This window comes from Pelodiscus sinensis, chromosome 2 (genome assembly GCF_049634645.1).
Source record: "Pelodiscus sinensis isolate JC-2024 chromosome 2, ASM4963464v1, whole genome shotgun sequence".
Classification (NCBI taxonomy): Eukaryota; Metazoa; Chordata; order Testudines; family Trionychidae; genus Pelodiscus; species Pelodiscus sinensis.
Window position 1 is genome coordinate 243,666,541 of NC_134712.1, and position 16,282 is coordinate 243,682,822.

The window sequence follows — 16,282 nt, forward strand, 5'->3', positions numbered from 1 at the left end:
CCAGACTAAAGGCTCCACCCAAAGACTTCCAAATAGGGTTGAACTGACTGTTAAGGTCAGCACCCAGGTCTGGATAACCGATTAGCCTAGCCTGGGTGTGAGCAGCCTTGATGCAAACACCTACCTGCATTATTGTGTCCTTACTGGTGCTACGCTCACCTAGGTGTTTTGCTAGGGTTTCTGGGGACACACCTCATGGCTCTTTATGCAGCGATAACCTGAGCCTGAGTGAACAAAATACCTTGGCTTTTACCCACACCCCCAGCCATGCTAGGTAGCCTGTATTGAAAGCACCACTAAACACGGGTCAGAGGAGTTTATCTGTGGTCAGAAAGGGGCTATGGGCAATATGCAATTATGAGCCCAGATAACAGCCTATAGCAGACATACCCAGAGCCCAGAGGTCCTCTCTTACCCTGCCCCCAGGCCTTCTGAAATATGTTAAATATTCTTGTTCTTTTTTCATTGGGTGATTTAACCTAAAACCTTTCTGAACAAGTATTTAACTTCCATTAGCCAGTTGGGGAAGTGGTGGATCTCCCATAGCTTTTTAGAACTAGACCAGACAAAGCAGTCAAGAATATATTGCAAGCAAAATTTCTGCACTGGTAAAACATGGCATAGAGGATTTGATAGGTCTCCTCCATTTCTTCAATCCAGTTTTGGAGCAGTAATAAAACCCATAACTGCTATTTTATGAGCAACTTTTTAGCTTGTTAATTAAAAAAAGAAAAGACTACTCTGTGGCCTCTCTTTAGGTAGTTATACATACTGGGCAGCCATCCAGTCTTCAGAACTTTTCCTCCATGCTGGGAACCCATGTTAGAGAGCTGTGTAATGTTCTTTCATTGGCTTGGGAGTTTTTTGACTAGCTGCCTTAAATAAGTGATTTTGGCCCAGGAAAACATTTCTTACCTGGCACCTGAGCTTTGGAACAAATGTTAATGTTGCTCTCTGACAGTTCATGCGGCAGATAAATTAGATTGCCAGCATGCATAAAAATGATAAATCTGTTTTTTATTAAGAAATTAAAACCTGATAGTGCTCTTTAAATCTCCTACCTCCCATCATCACCCACATATTTAAAAGTCCTGTTTAAGCATGTCTTCATTCTATTGATGGAATATACTTTAATAGTTGAGGGCTCTGACTTGCACTTCTAAAAGTACTAATTAATCTCAACAGATGAAAACTGGCACCCAATTTTCACAAACAAAAAGAGCTCCATTCTTTCTTACAGCAACCATGTGCCAGTTCCTCTTGGATCATGCCATGATTTACTGTAACAGTTTTAGATCCATAATGGGACCAATAACTGGCATCTGGAAGCTGCAATGCACTTCCCCAGAGGATGCCATTCACATGTAGTTATTTAATTAATTAACAGCTCCAGTAGTACAAGCCAGTAAAGGCTCCATTAAGGCTTTTTCATATCACTTCCAAAGTAAGAACATATGCTGCACTCTGCTTTCCCCTTGGAGCTCGCTGTAAGCTGTGACCTGGTTATCTTTTGATTGATTTTTGAAATCCCACCTTAGCCAGCCGCTTTTGCTTGAGTTTGGGATTCAGGAGACATATAGCTGCAGAGCACTCGCAAGGAGCAGCAAAATAACATTCTACCTGCATGTGCTCATTCCATCCTGAGGTGCCAAGCCCCTGGAAAGGGTTTGGCCGCCTGAGTGCAGTTTCCAGACACCACATGTGACACACTCTCACTTGCCCGTTTCTGTGCTGGAAAAGGATGCGAGTTCCTTGGGAATAGGCAGCCTATCAGTGTGAAAACAAAGCAAGCCAGCGCTTTAGGGAGTTGTTCAAGTCTGCGAAGAACGTGACAGCTTAATGCCATGTGAAATGTGGAAAAGCCATCGAGGGGCTTTGAGCTAGTAAAACTGAATTCAGTTTAGGTAGGAAACGTGGATTTTGCTTTTCCAAACTCTAAGGATTCTTAGTCCTTGAAAATCAAGAGCCATGAAAGAGAGATCAGGTCTTACTGCCGTTTACTGTGTGCTGATCTGCAGCAAGGTCCAGGGATCTTAGCACTGGCAGACAGGAAACTATGCTCTGCTCCATACCCTGAAGTTGGGAAGAGTGGAGCAGAACGGGAGCTGGAGAGCAGTTGTTCCCTGCTGCTGTCCAATCTGGTGTAAATGAAGGTTGAAACAGCAATAACTTTCATTAGGTCCTTTTAAACAGCTTTCTCATCACTGCAGAGGAGGCAAACAATGGCAAGAGGACAACTCACTGGAGGTACTGGATCCATTTAGGTGTCCTGAAATATACTGACTTCTTACGACATCTGTGACTTTGCAGAGCCAAATCCCTGGCCAGCCCTGTGAAAAGTCCAACTCCAACCCGTACGGAACGATTCAAGAAAAAATGTTTCCTACCCTTTTTTGGAGGGAAGGGGATTAGCTGGGAGCATTTCCTATTTAGAAGAGATTATGGCCCATAGTTTGTAAAATGCTTTGAGTGCTGTATAATATTCTGAGCATTAATAGCTGTGACATTTCACACTAGGGAAATGGCAAACACTTTGTAAATATAAAACATCCAGCTTTAATATTTATGAAATGTCCATTTTCCATAATTAGAGGCAAATTACGTGGTTTCTCAAGTGCTTGGAGATCCTGGGATGGAAGGGGTTAGAGCAACGCCAGGAATTATTGCAATATTTCATAGCTATCCCAACAGTCACTTCTTTGCTTTCTAATTATGACACCCAGAAACAATAAAGAGCCCCTCCTCCCACCCCATTTTCCCACCAGAGGAAGCTGCCCATGATAAACTGGTAAATATGAAAGGGCAGAGCCTTCGGCAGGGTGGAAATGTTATTTAAGAACAATTGTCTAAAATAAGCACTGATGGCAATAGATGGCGCTGAGTTAGAGCACTGGTACTTGAATACATATGCCTAATGATTCCACAGGTCCACGGCAAAGCTTTGCATAACCACCAATATTAAACCCTTTCTTCCTCTCCCCTGCAGCACAGCCATGGGGCCACAGGACTTTCACTTTGCTGTACTGCAGTGAAAAAACAGTAAGGGACATTTGTGGTCATCACCTCTCATCTGGTTCCTAACTTTGCTGATTCAATGTAGCTTTTAAAGAGGAAGCCAGGACCTGTTCATTGGAAAACTAGCAAGAAGCAATGCAGCCAGCATTACTAGCTTCAGATACCTTGGGGTGTCGGAGGCTGAGCGAGTGTTCACTTGGTTTGAACAGTGGGGACGGGGGAGGAAAAAGAGCATGGATGGAATTCAGTGTCTACTTTCCGCTGCCATTCATTCCAACCTCAGGAACATTTTCTTTTTACGGTGACTCTACTTTTATTTACAATTGACTAATGGCCTCAGTTCCCAGGGAGAGGATCCCCCATGCACCAGTTCAGAAGGAGCCTCCTTGCTTTCCGTGAGGTTCCACCCACTTAGAACAGGAGCAAGGCCTAAGAAGGGATCAGAGCTGCTACTGAATGTTTAAAAGCCATCAATTGCAAGCAGCAGGAAGATCAAGGCTGATGTGCGCAATGAGACCATGAGCCACACTTGGGATTCAGGTCATAGCCCCTTTAAATCAAGTCCCAGAAAAGGAGGAAAACACATTCTATTCTCAACCGGAGGGGTGGGAGAAATAAGCACAGGGCAACTTCCTTCTCTCTAGTCCAGCTGGCTAGGACAAACAAAACAGATCTTATTGTGGTTATAGTCAAGGGGAGTGGAGTCCTCCTCAGTACAAGGCAGCCAAGTAATTCTTTCCTTTTCTTTCCTAACCAGGCTCTTGTTCAGGAGTCTTAGGGTTAAGAGAAGCCCAGAAAGTAGCTCTTCTACCTTTGCAGGAACATAGCTCATGTAGCCACGTTTTAGGAGTCTCTTCTTCCTTTTAGTCATTTAGGAGGCACAGTTGTCAGTTCCATCTCCCAGCAGCCTAACAAGTCACAGATACCGTTTTTTTTCCATCCAGATCTGGCAGCTCCGGCACTCTGTCTTTAAGGCCTGACTTGCTCCTTTTTGGAAAAACGTTCCAACTTTAAGGATAGTTAAGCATTGGAACAGGTTACTGAGGGAGGTTGTGGAGTCCCTAACCTTGGAAGTTTTATAGAACATGTTAGACAAACAGCTGTAACTGAGGGTCTAGGTTTACTTGATCCTGCCTCAGCACAGGGCAGTGGACTAGATGACTTCCCAAGGTCCCTTCCAGACCTGCATTCCTATACATCACATCAGACATGGATAAAAGTAGAACAATGACACTGTAAGAGGATAAATTGCAGATGCTCCCTCACCAGAGTTAGTCAAGCTTAAGCCTAACAGCACATTTAGGAATATATAGTAGAGCCTGCATAGGAAAACACTAATCCTGTATAAAGTAGGACTGAAATGGAGGAACTCAGCTCTTCTCCATCCCCGGAAGCGATAATTGTAAAATCGTCAGCTCCTGGGGCCTAGTAACATATTGTTGAGTACCAGGATGATTATTTGGTAAACGGTTCCTGGCATGTTTGTAATTAATCATCCAGCTGTGATTTTTTTATGTGATATATTGAGGGTGGGAAGAGTTGGTAGAGGGCTCCAGCTATGGGCTCCTCTTCCATAACTAAACTCATGCTCAGAATACTGTCACCACCCCAGACAGGGAATCCAGATCCCGTTGGGTCAGTGCAAGTGTTTTATGGAGACCCAGCTTTCATAGCTCTTTAAAGAGTCAGTGGGCACATGCTAGCTTGGGCATCAGTGTTTGAAGAGCTCTCATGCATTAGTTTACTGCATACTGAGACAGCACGGCTGCAGGAACTGAGGAAGGAATGCAGAGGGAGCCTTCAGGTGCACAGACACTGAGACTGGATTCTCCCACCCCTATATTGCCAGAATGCATTAACGAAGCTGATGGAATTCAATTGGTGTAACCCCTCAGGGTGTGTCTCGACGACAGGGTTTTTTCCAAAAAAGTGGCCTTTTTTCAAAAAAAACTTTACCTGCCTCTAGACTACCGCCACGTTCTTTCAAAAGTAAATCGAAAGAACGCGGCAGTTTTGTCAACAGCAGTAAACCTCGTTTTACAAGGAAAAACACCTTTTTCAATAGAGATCTGTTGAAAAAAGTTGTGTGTGGACGCAGGGAGCCTGTTCTTTCGAAAAAAAGGGCTTCCAGGAAGAAGCCCTGGTGGACAGTCCTTCCTTACCATGCTGAGCAGTCTATTGTTTCTGTCCGCAGCCTTTTAAAGGCACAGGCAACCAGACAGGCATTGCCAGCCACAGCACCCGTGCCAGCTGTGCTAGCCATGTCCCAGCCTCAAGGCCCCCCTGGCCCTTCTCGGGACAGTGAAGAGGACCCAGTCAGTGTCCCCAAAAGGCGGGTACCAGCCTGGTCAGGGCCTGAAATAAAAAACCTTCTGGAGCTCTGGTCTCAGGAAGAGTCCCTGCAGGCCCTGCAGTCGCGCCACAGGAATGCAAACATATATGGGCGCATGGCCCAGGGACTGGCCAAGAAAGGGCATCACCCCCGCACCCTGGACCAAGTGAGGGCCAAGGTGAAAGAACTGCGGCAGGGGGTTTCAAAGGCCCGAGACCAGAGTTCCCGCTCTGGAGCAGCCCCATAGAGCTACCCATATTATGCGGACCTGGAGCAGATTCTGGGCAGTGGGGAAGCCGAGACCCCGCTGCATGTAGTGGAGTCTGGGTTACCCCACCATATTGTGGACCAACCCCTGAGGGAGGACGAACAGGAAGGAGGGACAGGAGAACTGCACCAGGAGGAGGAAGAGGAGAAGACAGCAGCGACCCTATCCCAGGAGCCGGTCCTCCAGACCCCAGAGGCCTCCCAGGCATCCTCCGACATGAAGGAGGGAACATCAGGTGAGTACTTTGAGGGGTCACCACACACAGGCAGGTTGGCAGTGCGGGAGGCAATCTGGTCCCATTGCCACTGTGGGGCCCCTGTGATGCTCAGGCTGCTGCCCACTCACACACAACGATGTCACGTGTAAAACCTCTGAGAGTCTCCTGTCCGAAGGCGGGCCCCTTACAGCAACGGCGTGCCCTCGGGGGAAGCAGGTGCACACACACATGATTGTCTCCTCTTCTTTTCCTCCACAGCCGGACCCCCACGCAAGAGAGAAGCACCACACCTGCCCCACCACCACACTGGCGTGTCTACATGGACCTCCTGCAAGAGCACGTAGTGGTGCTGCAGGACCTCAACAGGACTCTTCAGCAGAGGATAGAGGCAGAGGCCAAGTGGCGCAACAGACTGCTGGATTAGCTGGTCCAGCATCTGCTCCCGAGCCCTCACAGTCCCAACGGCTGCCCACCCAGGCCAGGACTGGGTCTCGCTCCACCCAACTGCAAGGCCATGGCAGTGCCAGGATGCAAGGTGGCAGGACCCTGCGATCAGGAAAGCAGTGGCCTACTTGAGCCCCCCTCCCCACTCCAGGTTTTAAGCCCCCTGCCACCCCAGTGAAAGACCATTTCAGTGATGTAACAAAATCTTTATTTTGGAGTAAAAGAAGTAGCTTGTATATAAACAGTAGAATAGTAAAAAAGAGAAAGTTTTGTTTTAAACAGTTAGCACATTTTCCTTACTGATATTATTTCTAACACCTGGTTTTCTTTGTAAACAGATATTGGTATTTTATATATTCTTTATGGCAGTTGTCCCCAATGCGGTGCCTGCAGGTGACATGGCACCCGCCGGGCCATATCTGTGAGCCCGCCGAGTGAATGGGGCTGCCCCTGCCCCCAGGCGCACAGCGCATGGACGGTGCCAGCCCCCTGGGCGCATGGGCAGCGTCGGGCCTGGGCGCGCAGCACATGGGCGGCCATGCCTCCGGGTGCACAGCGTTTGGGTGGTCCTGCCCCCAGGTGTGTGGTGCAAGGGCTGTGCCAGCCCCGGGTGCATGGCATATGGACAGTGGTAGCCCCAGCTGCAGGCATGCGGCACAGGGGCAGTGCCGGCCCCGGGTGCGCAGCACATGGGCAGTGTTGGCCCCGGGTGCGCGGTATTTGGGCAGCCCCGCCCCCAGGTGCGCAGCGCAAGGGCTGTGCCAGCCCCAGACATGTGGCATATGGGCGGTGCCAGCCTCTGGGCATGTGGCACAGGGGTGGCACCGGCTCTAGGCGCGCAGCACAGGAGCGGTGCCGGCCCTGGGCATGCAGCACACGGGCTGTGGCGGCCCTGCCCACAGGCATGCGGTGCATGGGCTGTTCTGGCCCCAGCACACGGCGTATGGGCAGTCCCACAGCTGGGCGCGCAGCCCAGGAGCGGCGCCGGCGCCAGAAGTACAACGCATGGGTAGCGCCAGCACCGGGCACGCGCTGTATGGATGGCCCCGCCCACGGGCACGTGCATTGCCCTGTCCCCAGGTGCCCGGCACGTGAGTAGCCCTGCACAGGGCGCCCGGCAGCCCCCAAAGGCTGGGGACCACTGCTTTATGGGAAGAGGGTGAGGGTTGTGGAGGGAAAGATGTGGGTGGGCCAGGCCAAACATTCCATGGGAGAGTCAGTGGGCCCCGTCAGAGAATCTCTCCCTCAGGGCTTCTTGGATGCCAACACCAGACTGGTGAGCCTGGCAGATGGCATATATCCGAGGCTGCTCCAATTGCCTTCCCTCACCAGCAGCACCTGTCCTCCACCCTGCCAGGAAAGCCTCCCCTTTTCTCTCCACAAAGTTATAGAGAGTGCAACATGCGGCCACCACCTCAGGGATGTTGCGTTCGCCCATGTCCAGCCGTGTGAGGAGGCAACGAAACCTCCCTTTCAAGCGGCCAAACACACATTCTAACTGCATGTGAGCCTGGCTAAGATGCGTGTTAAATAGCTCCTTGCTCGCATCCAGGTGGCCGGTGTAGGGCTTCATGAACCACGGCATCATGGGTTAGGCTGCATTGGCCATGATGCACACCGACATCTGCATGTCCCTAAGTGCAAAGTCTCACTGTGAGAAAAATGTCCCTGCCTGCAACCTGTGGTACAGGTACGAGTTGCGGAAGATGTGGGCATCATGTGCCCGCCCCGACCACCCGACACAAATGTTCATAAACTGTCCCCAGTAGTCAACCAGGGCCTGCAGCACTATAGAAAAGTAGCCCTTGCAATTAATAAATTGGGCTACTCGATGGGGTGGTGCCTGGATTGGGATGTGTGTCCCATCGAGGGCTCCTCTACAGTTGGGAAGCCAAGCCCAGCAAAGCCAGCAAAAATGGTGTCCAGGTCTCCCAGACGCACGAGCCTCTTCAGCAGCTCCGCATTGATGGCCCTCACCACCTGCAGAAAGACACAAATAGACAGTCAGAAACCAGGGAGTTAGACAGGATACCTAAGTCCTTGGGAGGAGAAACACCCCCCCACTGCCCCACCCCTTCCCTCCCCTTGTCAGGATCCCTCCCTTCCCCGCATCAGTTCAGGGTTGGCCGAGGAGCCGCCTCCAAGTGTCACTCCATCCCGCACTCCCCCTTGCCCTTGCCTGCAGGGGGATGGCGGGCTGCAGGTGGGTGTCCTGGTGTTGCAGAGTAGGAGAGAGCCAGGCACACAGCTCCTGGAACATGGCCTTCCGCATCCGGAAGTTGCGGAGCCACTGCTCGTCGTCCCAGAGCTCCATGACGAGCTGGTCCCACCAATCCAAACTCGTCTCGTGCCTCCAAATCCACCTGTCCCCAAAAAAGTTTTGAAGCAAGGGCTTAGCTCCTACATCCCAGACAAAGGTTTCGTAGGTCTGGTCTGGGTCCATATGGGGCAGGAGCTTCATGACAGAGTCATGAAGATGCAGCAGAAGCTGCAGTATGGCAGCGTGGGGCCATTGCCTGCCCAGGGGCAGCTCCGGCTCCATGGCCAAAAACACAATGGAAGGCAGGAAAACCAACCAGAAAAGAAACTGCTGTGGTGTCCAAGAAAGCAGGGTAACCAGATCAAGCACTGCAGCAGCTTTGCTTTCCTCTAGGAGGAAAGCAAGCCAGAAGCAGGAGCAGAGCAACGACTGTCCAGACGGATCCCTTTAAGCACGTGTCTCTGCAAAGGGCATGGAGCAGCACGGGGAAGTAAATGCTGCCCTCGTGCCCTGCCAGAAGCGGTTCTGGGTGCCTTTTTTTTTTTCCCGAAAGCGCATCCAGCAGTCTGGACGCTCTTTTTCAAAAAAGCAAATTGATTTTTCAATCCACGTAATGCAATCTAGACGCTCTTTTTTGAAAAAGCCTCTTTTGAAAAAGGCATGTAGTCTAGACATAGACCATGTATGGACACAGCTATGTCAGTATAAATGGTGATCATGTCAATACAGCTTATTTCTGTCAATTTATGGAAATAAGCAATACCAATTATACCTGTATAGCTGCATTCATAGCAGGGCAGTCACAATTTAACTGTTTCAATTTCTAAATCAATATAGTTAAATTGTTTTAAAAAACTGCAAACAGACCAGCTTTAAACCAGTATGTCAAGTGTAAAATATTCACTAATATGTTCTGTGCTACTCTAGCAATGCAAAGCAACTGTAAGTCCATCTTAAACAACCATTATGCCCTTGGCCATTTGTACTGCTCTGGTACACCAGTGACAATGCCATTAAATGTTAATCTAAGAAAAACTATTTAAGGTTAAGGCAGCATATTTTGTAATCATTAATATAACACAAGGTAGCTTTCTTGTTCAGAGTATAACATTTTTGGTAATCTTGAAAAAACCTGTAGGGGAACACTTCAATCATCCTGGACACACAATTGCAGATCTAAAGGTAGCCATCCTGCAGCAAAAAAACTTCAAGACCAGACTTCAAAGAGAAATCGCTGAGCTACAGTTCATCTTCAAGTTTGACACCATCAACTCTGGATTAAACAAAGACTGTGAATGGCTTGCTAACTACAAAAGCAGCTTCTCCTCTCTTGGTATTCACACCTCCAGATCAGCTACTAGAAGTGGGCCTCATCCTCCTTGACTGGATCCACCTCGTCATCTCTAGCCTGATCCTGGCCTGCATATTTATACCTGCCTCTGGATATTTCCACTACATGCATCTGACGAAGTGGGTCTTTGCCCACAAAAGCTTATGCTCCAATACATCTGTTAGTCTAGAAGGTGCCACAGGACTCTTCGCTGCTTTTGAAAAAACAAGGAAATTATAGACAAAAAAATGTGTGAAGAGGGAGTTTCCATTGAAAGTACATATCAGCAACTTAAGATGACACAATTTTCTAGTTCCAGTGGTGTTTTGCCACGATCAATGAAGAGCCTTAAAGCTGTGTGACACAATGGTCACTGGACATATGCTGTATATTGTAAAAACACTCAAAGGATTAACAGCTATCAGAGGATGTATCTCTGGCTGTGCACATATGGTGAAGCCACAAAGAGGGGATTAGAGATATAGGATATGAATTTGTAAGATAAAATATTACAGCATAGCCAAGAATAAAGTCACAATAGGAGCACTTATCCCATCATGGATAATGCTGTGTTTTATACAAATTACTACTATTTATTTGTACTGAAACAGAAGGTAGACTCCACCCCCCATATGGGATTGGAATCCCATTATGCTAGGTGCTGTACAGGAATAACAGTCTTTCCCCTCAAATAACTGACAACCAGGGTCGGCCCACAACATTTTGGCACCTGAGGCAGGTAGCTCAAATGACATCCCCATGCCCCCTTTTCTCCTGTCTGCCTGTTACGTCTCTTGTGCCCTCCTTCCTTCAGCACAGCACTCCACCATCTCTATGCATCTAGAGCAGAGAGAATACATATGCACCAGCAGCAGAAACAATTTTCTACGCTCTGGGTCCTAGTGGCGCCCCCTCCCTCCCCGCACAGTCTGGCACCTGAGGCGGCTGCCTCAGTTCACCTCATGGTAAGGCCAGCTCTGCTTACAACCCAATGGCTAGATCCTATAAATAGAACCACATGAGTGCAAGGGTCTTCCCACAAGGGTCAATTTCCAGGATCTAGCCCTCAGTAGTTTTCATTCAGGTGGTATATGGCATTCAGCGGGAGCCAGTTGAGGTGGCAAGGTTATCTGGGTCCCTTACACTTTCTTTAAGGACCCACCAAGGGATTGATGCGTAAAATAGGCCATCCCCACATTACTTTGTTTACCAGTTAGGCCCAATATCCAACATACCAATTTTGATTCCTTAGCTGGCATCTCCACATCATTTATTTTTCACAAGCATAATTTCAACAGTCCTTCTATTGTATCAACATGACCATGGAGGTTAAGACTACTTCAATTTCTCCGGTTTCCTTACACCTATTCTCATTAACACTTATTATAGGGTAATTGTGACATCTTATGACCTTACTGTCACTTTTTACAGTTAAACTCACAGTTAGAATAAATATGTAGTACCCATTAGCTCTGACATTTAGATAACTGTTCACATATGCTGGTACTGCCATTTAGTTTTGGTCTACCTGCCTCTCACCCCTCTCTGACAAGTGCATTCATTCAGCTGTTCAGTCTCAGCCTGCGTACCCTTTGCCTTCCTCATTCCCTTCTCCCTTCTAAACTTTTCCTCTCTCTTCCATTAGTTTCCTTCTCCCTTTACCAAATTCCCTCCTCTGACTTCAACAATTCCTTCCTTGTTATCACATCAGGCCTGAGTCCCACCCTGCCACCCACCCTCGCTGGTCTGCATCAGAATGAATGTGATAGCCTTCTGGTCACTTTGCAAATCCTGTTGATCTTCTCAAGATCTTTCTGATGCAAGTGGGTGAGACTGGATAGCCAGAACTTACTACTAGGAAGTTCTGGATCTCTCACAGGTAGTGACTGCTATTAATTCCATGATATAGAGTGGTTCCACAAGGGGAACAGATTTTCAGTTCACTAAAACTGAACCATTAAATGGAATATGCTTTATGGTCTAGTTATTATTTGAAAACCCACTTTCCCAGCAATAAAAGTAACAATTTAGTTCACAAATCAGGAGGCTGATATGGTATGAAAAAAACCCAAACAAATGTGTATTAATTTGTAATTTTTATTTAATCTGCTTGTTAGTGCTTAGCTCCTAAACTGGAGACGTGAAATGACTTTTTCTCACTACAGGCTAAATCAAGTACTGTACTGTTTTTGTAAGTGTCTTAGACTTTGCCAGAATGCTGGCAACGAAGCAGGCTGGCAAGAGACAGGCACTGTCTCTGTTCTGTATCACGGAAGTAAGTCCAAGGACTCCAGCCAGCACCTCCCATCAGCAGGAATGTGACCAATTAACTCCCAGATGATGTCATTGCATGGCAAGAGTACTTCCCTCTCATAGCACTTACTGCTTTGCCAACTCCAGCCTTCAGTGTATTTTCCTCAGTCTGGTCCATGTACTGTAATAACTAAGTCAACTGGAAAAAATATTGGAGAAAAGACTAGGAAAAACAGAGTGTAGGGGCAGCTGGAGCCAGCAAAGAAGGCACACTGAGAGCTATAAAGAAGCATTGTGCAGCAATTTCTCTCTACTTGAGAGTATTTAGTTCCCTGGGAGTTGGAGAAGATGGGTAATAAGCTGGCCTTTATTTTAAGGGATATCCCTTGGAGTCTCAGCTGCATAAAGATCAGGCTTTGATGTATGTGGAAACAGTGCTAACAGTATCTCTCTTTCAAAGCTTCCTGCTACTCACTCCATTGAATGGCCATGGTCCAGCAAAGAAAAAAAATGCTTCTGTCCAAAATTGTTCTGCAGGCTATGAAAGAGAAGAGGTGATGAAAATAGGTTAGAGGTAATGGGAGGAAATTTCTTATTTAAAATTCATTTTACTGTAGCACCTGGAGACACCAATCTGGGACCCATTGTGTTAATTCCTGAATATAATTTTATGTATTTCCTGACCCAAATAGTTTACTATCTAAGGCCCAGAGCCTAAAGCCAGTAACACATGTTTAATTTTGTTTGTGTAATTTCATTGAGCTCAGTGAAACTACTCATGTATGTGAAGTTTAGCATATATGAAGCTCTTTGCAAATTCTAAGCCTAAGAAAACAAGCGACATATGAAAACTAAGAGATGGCAGATACAGTTGAATATACACAATTTTATTACCTTGTATACCTTTGCAAGTTGTTTTCTCTGTTATTTTAAATAGATAAACTAAATGCCAATGATCCCCAGTAAATCATGCGTGGTCACTGACAAACACTCCATATTGAGTTGCAACATGCATAGAGCTGGTTCAATGACATAGATGTCACCTGCGTGAATGTTGGGGTTGCTGGCCATGTCTGTGCCAGGATTTGTTGAGCTCATGCTCATGGAACTCAGCTCGCTGGTTGGATAATTAGCTTCCCTGACATCCGTGGTACCTGATGAACAGGTTCCAGACCAGGCCAACCAATATTGCCAACGCCTTTGTGCCAGCCCTTTGTGCAGCTGTGGTGCATCACAGACGATGCACATTGCTGAAGAATGCCCGCTGGCTACGTTCAGTGGTGCTCTAGAAAAACTGGATCACACCACTGACAATGCCAGATGACTACGCACATGCCAAGTAAATAAATAATGGTCCCCAGCTAGCCATTAATTTGGTTTGTTTAAAGGCATCGTGGCACAGGTAAGCTTTGAGGAAAGATTGGAAGTAGGAGAGCATAATGGCCTTAAATATCAGGGCAGGGACAGTGCCCCATGCATCCTGAGCAGAGTGCTAAACTGATCATAAAAAAAAAAGAGCTTGAATTTAAAAGTGTTTTACCTGGCAAATCGCAAAGTCTAGGTACACTGCCTAGAATATATACACAAGACTGTTAGTGGGCCAGTTCAAGCATTCTACTGTGCTAGGCAAACCAGCCAACATTCAGTCTTCCTGCAGTATCTATGCCTGCTCTAGCTGTTATAGAACATTTTGCTGCCCTGAATACTTTGCACCCTATATAGATGATTTCCTGTTCTGCCATCTTGGTAAAGCTGACTCTCTGCACCTAGCATCTTAAGTCTGGTAACCACAAAGATGAAAAGCAAACAAACACTACAACCTCCACCTGGCTAGAATATTGATTGCCGTTGGAATGAGCTAAGAGCATTGGAGAACACAAAATAGTTTTTCATATGTATTGGAAGGTTCCCCGAGGTACTAAGCCCTGCCTTTTCAAATGCTTCATGAATCTTCCAGCTAGCAAAATGTAAAGTGACACTAAGTGAAAAAAAACTACCTTATAATTCAGTTATAAGTGTCCCCAAGAACCAGATGACCAGATTACAATTTTTTTTTTAACATGAGAAAAGTTCTTGTTTTGAAAGTAAAAAGTTTGGTTACTTAAGCTCTCCAGATAACTATATCACAACATAATCATTATATACCTGTATCTTAGAATTGTCCAATCCAGTTCTAATGGGCCAACTGTTCTCCATGCATAAACATATATACACTGAATTCTTTTCTTGCAGGTTTCATTTTCCTCCCCCACTCACCAGCAATGTAGTCACTCACTTATACTATCAAGGACATGAAGGCAAGGGACAGGCATTTCGTTACCATGGTGCTGAGTGTATTACAAATGCCTATATAGAGCTTGATCCGGCTTCCATTCAAATCAAGAGAAAAACTCCCCTTGCTCTGAACGATGCAAGTTCACACACATAGACAGGGAATCAATTCATTCCATCAACACATCAGTAGAAAAGGACTGTACCGAGTCAGGGCTTCTCATCCAGCTCCCAAAGACACACTGCCACAATCACAGTCTCTGAGACCATTTTATTAGCCAGACAAACAAAAACCAAACATGGTCTCTCAGCTCACCCTGGGCTACAAACCCTTGGGGATTTTTTCCTTTTACCTTTCAGGGTCTCACAGCTTCCCCTCCCAGGAGACTCTGGCAGTCTTAGCTCTGACTCACTGATCCTCTCTCTCTCTCAGTGCCCTCTTGTACTGCATTGACTGATCCAGATTATGCTATAAAAGTGAACTGGCCCTACTCTCCTTCTCTAAAGGCCAGTGTTATCCTGTGGTACTTCTCCTCACTTAAGGCCTTGTCCACCCTTACAGCCACCCTTACCATCTGTCCTGCCTCCCCTAGGGTACTGTCTCTAACAGCTCACCTGCTCATCAAGATTGCTCCATCTCCATGCAGAGTCTGTAGCTGTTCCTCCAGCTCACTGACCTTCAGAGTCAGGTGAACGCTCTTTGCTAAGTGGCCCAGTGTTCTACAGTCAGCTGATCTTTTTCTTGACAGATCAACTATAGCTGATGTTCTGTGGCCAATAGTTGTTCAGGCTGTTCTCCAGTCTTCATGCCTGGACCCATAAAACAGGTATCCTCTGGAGCACTGTTTTTGCCCTGATTTCTCATCTGGGCCCCAGCATACTGCTGGGGTATTGTCTGAGTCCCTGCTGTATACTGCTCAGCTTGAGCTTCTACTCTGATCTCCATTGTCTCCATGGGCCTGCCTGGATCCCTAATACACTGATGAGCTCAAGGTTCTGCTTGAGTCCCCATGGTACACTGAACTGATCAGTCTTTGCCATCAGCTTCTGCTCCCTGACCTCCTTTTTGGTCTGGAGCAGGGCTGCTGCTGTTTCCCACTCTCTGCCTCTACCCTAGACTGTGGTAGTTCTTGTTCCAGTCCTAGCAACTAAATCACTAATCTTCTGCCAGGAGGTGATTACATCTTCTAGCTCTCATCAATACATTTTAGCTGATCCTGAGAGGTCTGGAGATGGTCACCTTGTGACGGTGCGTTGGGGTCCCCCGTCTCCTGCACCCCGAAATGGCACAAACAGACTGCACCAGCCGGTGGAATAGAGGAAGTTTATTGCCTCTCCAGGATACAGCACAGCACAGATGTAATCTGGTCACAGAGCTGGGCTAGGATGCCTCAGGCCCCCTTGAGTTGGGGGGAGACTGGGCCCCTAAACTCCAGCTCCTCTCCCTAGGCTGTCTCCTCCATGCTCACAGACAGCCAGCCACCAACTAACTCACTTCCAGCCCTGCCCCCCAGCCAGGGCAGCATTCCACCTTCCTTTGTTCCCCTCCATGGGGGGTGTCTGGCCATCCTGTTTTGCTGGGTCGTGGTCCCCACGGCAGCCAGTGGGGGTTACCCCAGAGCCAGCAGCATAGAAACCAGCCAGGTACCCCCACTACGTCACACATCTCTACATAAGTTTCCAGTTCCCTCCACTCCTTTTTCAATCAAGGGTACATCCTTCCCCATCATAGGTGGTGGTTTGACTTCCCTGCCAGGAAATCCCAATCTCTCCCTAAGATAATTGGACATAGTAGATTCTTGACTACTCTGATATGTAGCCTACCTCGCTGTCAATAGTCCATCCAATCTTTTCCATCCGTGTGCAAATATTTGTCCACACATGTGCAGAAT

The 16,282-nt window shown here is 47.3% G+C and overlaps 1 long non-coding RNA gene across 2 annotated transcripts in view; it reads right to left on the minus strand.

The window, feature by feature from the left end:
* Positions 1 to 6,467: 6,467 nt before the first annotated feature.
* The window catches only part of LOC142827395 (uncharacterized), a 35,149-nt gene continuing 25,334 nt past the window's right edge, over positions 6,468 to 16,282 (minus strand). For both annotated transcript variants that reach the window (XR_012902119.1, XR_012902120.1), the window contains exon 3: positions 6,468 to 8,256. This is a non-coding gene — a long non-coding RNA (uncharacterized LOC142827395). The remainder of the gene's footprint in view (positions 8,257 to 16,282) is intronic.